Raw genomic sequence first — 6,629 nt, forward strand, 5'->3', positions numbered from 1 at the left:
TACGATTTGCAGATTTTTTTAAGTTATTGATTATTTATTTTTTAATACAAAAACAACAGAATACATTTTTACAAGTTTGATAGATACAGTTTTTTCATATAAAATAAGTTTAAGAAAATAACTCCTTTTTTGTCATGTTTCCACAAAAACATCAAATTTTCCAAGTGTTTTCCTGAAAGGCATGTTCTGAAATTGGAAACTTTGAACTCGACTCGATTTTTCAAATATTTTTTAATTATACCTAATGAAAATAGTGAATATTCTAATTGAAAACCGTAAAAGAAGCAGCAGCGATATGAAAAAAAAATTCATTTTAACGCGAGACTTGTAAATTTTTGAGTTAAAAACCATGGAGAAAATTATCGAAATCGAGTCGATTTCAAATTTTCGAATTTTAGAATATGCCTGATAGTTGTACCAGTTTCTTTAGAAAAGCCTCTAGCAAGGGACAGATGACCCAACAAACGTTATGTATAGACAGACTTGCTTATATAGTGCGCAAATCTTCCCATTCCTCTAATGGGTTGCTTTTCAAAGATGATGCTGAAGCATAATAAGTTTTGCGCAATTAGCCACAGGGGCAGCCCAACAAGTTTTTGCACGCAAAGAATGCCACTGAGCCTTCATTGTTCTCTCTTCCACATTGAGACGTTACGACAGTTTACTATCGAGTATTATTCCGATGTCCAGTATGGTCACCCCATCCAGCTGAGGCTCAGATCAGTTCAAAACTTTGTGTTTACCGGCAAAGTGCACCAGATCTATCTTTTTTGCGTTGACACTAAGCTCCACTTCGAGTGTGGGCAGACATTTACCGCTTACTATGACATAGATATTATATGCATATGCAGTAAGTTCGGCAGGTCCTCCATCCATTTTCGACAGTATCCCGTTGACCACCACCGACCAAATTAGCGGCGATCATACACCCCCTTGCAGCGTACCACTGTTACCTTATTTGGTGGTCTCTTGCCTACCCCACTGCGCCGAAACACTTCTGCAGCTCAACGTACTGCTTATCCAGTTCGAAATTACGTGATGAACCCTTAAGGTATCCACACACCTACGCGATTACAACAATGCCGAACATACTTTTAAATGTGGAACCACACACTTGTACGATTTTGCTGCAGCGATTTATTCGAACATTCACAGTTCTTTTTTTGGTCGTGCCAAAATCGCAGACTGCCGCGTTTTGAGAACGAAAAGGTCAATAGAAGGATTTTACAATATTAAAACAAAATTGAACGTAAGAAAACAAAACATATTTGTCGTAGAAGAGTTAAGAATTTTATTTTTGTTGAAAAATAATTTTTGTTTGTCTGTAAATTTACAGTTTTTGCTGCGATAAAATCGCACAGATGTGTGCGTACTCGCGTTTTCGAAGCAGTGACGTCTTTAGCATCAAAAACGGTGCGGATTCGTTGCGACAGAATCGCATAGGTGTATGGATACCTTTATTATGTTTAAAATGCCTTGCGTTGCGACATTGCTGAAGGACCCCATTACGTTCAGGCAGACCCCCAACACGTATTCTCCATTCTCCAGAGCTGCTATTCGCTTAACAATATTGTGTGGGGGCGGTATCTACCGATCTTCCTTCCATGTAGGCGTGTTGTGTCTTTGGGAGCATGTGTCCCGCTACGTTTTGTTTGATGAGTATTCCTGTTCACCTTTCCAAGGTCTCTTGACGAAGGGATGTTAGGTTAGTGGCCCTGTATTCCATTGGCTGTGCGTGGCAACTCCAGCAGACTTTTGACAGGAAGAACACTCAAGGAGTCCTCCAAGACTGGAGGTAGCTGGTTCTTTTAAGTAAGAGCCATCCCTTGGATAGCTGTGCACTGAGCTTCAAGATCAAATTTTTTCCAGATTCGAAAAGACACACACATACTTCGAACGCCCTTAGCTCAGAAAAGCCAGGCCACGTAATCGTCATCAAAACTTTTTCGACAGTTCTTCAAATTTAAACTCATCCAGATTCTTGGGATCTTCAACGCTGTATAAATATATTTAATTGATTATATATTTAGGCGTAAAATCGGCATCGGTCGCTTCGAGTCTGTGGACGTCTCCATCTGAACTCCGATGAATACAGCTACTAAAACCTAATTTAAGTAGTGGTTCCATCTTCTATTTCCCTTCTGCCGCATCTTTGCACGCTGGTACTTCCAGTTTAAGGGCATGTGACGCCAGCTGGAGTCTCAGTAGAGTTCCAGAAGACAATGCCACTATATTTGCCGACAGTCAGGCTTTAAAATAATGAAATTGGGAACTGTATGAAAATTTCGCAACACGCTGGCGTCACTGAGCCGTATGAACGTCACTCTATGCTGGGTCCCTGGACAGTGTAATATTGAAGGGAATGAGTCGCTCAGAGATGCCAATAGAAGAAGCAGACATCTCTGCACTACCACCTTTTAGTGATTACGTTTTGAAAATTTATGAATAAAGCGTGGCTAAGTAAGAGTCCTTATTGGCGTCATCGCAGGACACTGTGCTACAGCACCAATGCACAGTGGTTCAAAATTGGCATTTTGTGTTCACATTTCACTGGAGCCTTCATTTTTAAGTTTTTTTTTTTAATAAAAGCTAATCAAATTTGCGAGACCAGTTGAGCCCGATTTTTGAATTTTTGTTAAATTTTTTTTAGTGCAAAGTGCAGAAAAAGTAGAAATTTAAACTAATGAAAACAATTGTAGGATTCCCCAAAAACGAAAAAAATTCACAAGAAAAATTTTATAAAATTTTATAAAAAAAAATATCACCAAAATTAATAAAACTGGGTTTTCTCGAAAAAGTTTGGGTATGCAATTTTTTAGATCATTAAATTTTAGTACAATAAAGTGCAATTTGCAAGTGGCTAAGAGGTCGCGTGGATTTTAAAAAATTTGTTTCGCTAATATTTCGAGCACATCAGCTTGCTAAATGGGAAATAGAAGTGTTTGTTATGTTATTACAAATCAACGCGAACTCTGCGCTACTTACAACTTGCACTTTGTTATGCTAAAATTTTATGATATATAAAACTGCGAACCCAAAATTTTTTTGTAGAAACCAAGAAACAAATAAATTTTGGTAAAAAAATTTTTAAAACATTTGAAATTTTTTTTTCGTTTTGGAAGAACCCAACAATTGTTTTGAACTAGTTTCTATTAAGTAATATTTGATTACTGGAACAAGATAATCGATTTGATTCAAAATTGCTACTTTTTTGGATTTTAAGCTAAAAAATTTAATACAACAAATCAAAAATTCAAAAATCGGGCTCAATTTGTCTCTTGAAAATTTTATTAGCTTTCTTTAAAATTTTTTGGTTATCAAATTTAGTGAAAAATAAAGGCTTCAGTGAATTGTGAACACAAAACTGCAAATTTTGAACCACTGTGCAATGGTTCAACGGTGGCGAATACCAATAAGTTCTCTGCACTCGCAATAGACAATTCTGTCTCCTAGTTAAAGTAAGGAATATACCACACACGCCCACCTAACCTAACCTCTAACTTAGTTGCATTGAAAGAAACGAGTTCATTGTAATGCAATGACCAATAAGAAAAAAAAACTAATTAAAATTCCCAGCCAAATGTTAGAACAAAGGTTAAAGAATAGAACAAAGCATAAGCGGAATGGACAGGCAAACATTTTGTGAACCATGTAAGGCATTTTAGATAAAATGGTAAGCGAGCGAACTGCTGGTTTTAAAAGGAGCTGCTTTACGTTGCCGACTACTCATCAACTTGGAGCCGTTGAACTTCATTGCCAACAAATCAAGTGCACAATATATGCCTAGTATAATGCGCTGTACTCAAAACAGAACAGGCATATCCTTGCCCACCTGGACACCTATGTACTACATACATAGAGAGCAACATAAATACTCGCAGGTCCATTTATGTGCTCGATGTTGCAAAGTACTGAATCAAATTCATCGACAACCTCAACAAACATCAACATCGAAATACATAGCTCCTATTTTGCAAATGCCTCAACTACAAAGTATCGCATTAAAGTGCATATCCGTCTTACATACAAACATACCTAAACCTACTGATAGGGGCACAGCAATAACAATCAGGCAGTTTCATTTAGTAATGCTCAGTTACAGATATTTGTGCTGTAGTTAAATTTGCTATTGCTAGATTGACGTTGCTCTTTTGGTTGTTGCTATTAGTTGAAGCAAGAATGAGATGAATTCGCATGGCAATAAGCTGGAACAGTAAACTGAAGTTGGCACAGTGATTCTCTGTTTTTTGATATCCAGTTTTTAGTTGGCATAACTGATTCGAAAATAAGCTTCAGTTCCACACGAATAACTTCAAGTCATTTGTCCATTTGCGATCCATCCGTGTGAGTCATACTCTAGCAGCCTTCGATCTTATTAGTGGCCATAAAATAGCTGTGAAATAACAGAGTAGGACCTGCATGCAAACTGCACCGCAGTCCCCAAACTCTACTCCTTGAACCAATGTATATACGAACTTTAGCAACTGCTATATTCCAAACTTAGGAATTTCTGGCTTTTTCTACATACTGCCGGGCAATCGCAGAGTAAGTGCCTCATTGCAGGCTCTTCTTCGTCGTGGTAGCTCCGGCAGTAATCATTGTGATAAACCCCGAAGCATTCTGCATACCTTCCTATCAGGATATGCCATGTAATGACCAGTGACATAAGCTGCCTTGTATTGCAGATTTCAGTGCGCTTAAATGTGGTACCCGTGTCTTCAGGGAAATAATCCCTTTGTAAGAGCTTGCAGGAAGCCTTCTCATTTCCTGGTATGTCACTGTGCCCCGGTACCTATACCAGGTGCAGGCCGACTTCTCTGCCTATCTAAGTAATTTGCGGCAGTTAGCAGCTGTTTCCGAATTTATATATAGTGGCAGAGTTAAGCGCCATAAGGACCTTTAGTAGTAGCCACAACAGCTAATTTCAGGCTGTCAACGGTTTCTTATATGGCCGCCTGTTCTGCTTGACAAACAGTAAAATTTTCAGGTAGGCGGATACACAGTTATATTCCTAATTGTACTGAGTAGACGCCTCCTCTTACCCCGTTTTTTAACTTGCAGCCGGCCATGTAGAATTTTATGGCATCTTCAGATATCGGATCTCCTTCGTTGCAACCTTTAGTAAAAGTGAGCATTAGTAGCCTCTTGTGCTCGGTAATTACTGGTTGAGAATAATTGTAGTGTAACTTTTCAGAATCTAAGCAGCTGTAATCTTAGGGTCACATTCGCAGCATATTACCTTCCCATAATATATATGGGTACGATTTTAAGAATTGTATTCATTTCCTCAGTAGGTTTTGTGCAGAGGCTGTTTTAAGTACTATACTTTTCACCGATAGGTCAGCCTATATGCTGTCGCTATAATTCTAATAAATTTGTTCTTCTTCAATGCTGTCCACCAGACCAGTGCCCAACCCGTGGATGCCTGACAACAGAAAATAAGCTCCGGTTGGAAACATAAGGCGAAAAGTCTGCAGCTAGAAGTCAAAATATTTTTGTGTTCTTCCCTTTCTACACCACATTTATATCGAGTATTATTCCGGGGTACTTTGTGCTTTACTTCAGCTTGGCAGTCACTCAATTTAGTTAGGCCTAAATGAGTTTGGAGTCATATACCTTTTAGTAAAGAATACTGGTCAATTTTTCTGTCTTCGCGCTAAACCCAATTTTGCTGATTCGAAAGTTTATGGCTTATAGTGCTGCGTTTATCAGTGAGCTGAGCATGAGCAGGCACTTAACTTAAGCCTGATGAACTCAAGTAAGTACATACTTAATAATAATAATTTCGTGAGAATTTATACATTGGTTACCTCTTTATCTGATCTTACACAAGTTTAGGAACCTACCATTTTACGCCGCCTCCGAACGGCAAATCGCTTTTATGAGAAAAAAAAACACGTTTTCTAATTTAGATGTTACTAGAATCAGAGATCGATGTCTCACGATGATTTGCAGATGGTACCTGCCACAATGGTAGACTAGTCCCCGTAGGGACAGAAACTCGAAACCTCTAGAGTTGCATTGGAAATACGCTGAGCGAATGAGTAGCTCTCGTGTGTTTTCTCCGAGGGATATGCTCATCCACACTGAGATAAGGTCTTCTTTCCTAAAGCCTGGAATGACAAAAGCATTGATATGATTACCTTTCAACACACATTTTCTAGGCCGTAATTCATTGAAAGAGTCTTAGAGTAGCTTACTTGGTGGTCCCTTTATCTGGTCCCCATATATTGAGGGTTGTGCTAAGACAGCTGAAGTTTCCTTGCCATGTCTAATGTTTATTTGGATGCACCTTACGTCATACATATTTATATTTTTGAGTCGTACAACTGGTTCGTGGATAGAGTGTGATCCCTTGGCGGTGTTCTTAGGGCGAGCAAGTGTAGTGTTGCTTTTGCCTGCCGTAAGTACGCGTGTCACATCCAGGTAAGGTGTCTCGGGAGGTTTCGTGATTTGAACACTAGCGCCAGCCTGATCAACGCTATCACAGTTCGTTTCCAGTTCTATAATGCCTCGGTAGTCTTGCTTGGACCCCTGCTGTGCGGAAGGTGACATTATGCCGTCTCTGCTGATTCGCAAGGGGATCTATGCGAAGTTGAGCAATAACCTTCCACCCAGCGCCGCAATGC

At 39.1% G+C, this 6,629-nt stretch overlaps 1 protein-coding gene across 1 annotated transcript in view; it reads left to right on the forward strand.

The window, feature by feature from the left end:
- LOC118735729 (discoidin domain-containing receptor 2) overlaps positions 1-6,629 on the forward strand; it is a 532,634-nt gene that overhangs the window by 79,491 nt on the left and 446,514 nt on the right. The gene's annotated exons all lie outside the window — the stretch shown is intronic.

The sequence above is a fragment of the Rhagoletis pomonella genome, unplaced genomic scaffold (genome assembly GCF_013731165.1).
Source record: "Rhagoletis pomonella isolate Grant_MI unplaced genomic scaffold, Rhpom_1.0 Rhpom_scaffold_00003, whole genome shotgun sequence".
NCBI classification, from domain to species: domain Eukaryota; kingdom Metazoa; phylum Arthropoda; class Insecta; order Diptera; family Tephritidae; genus Rhagoletis; species Rhagoletis pomonella.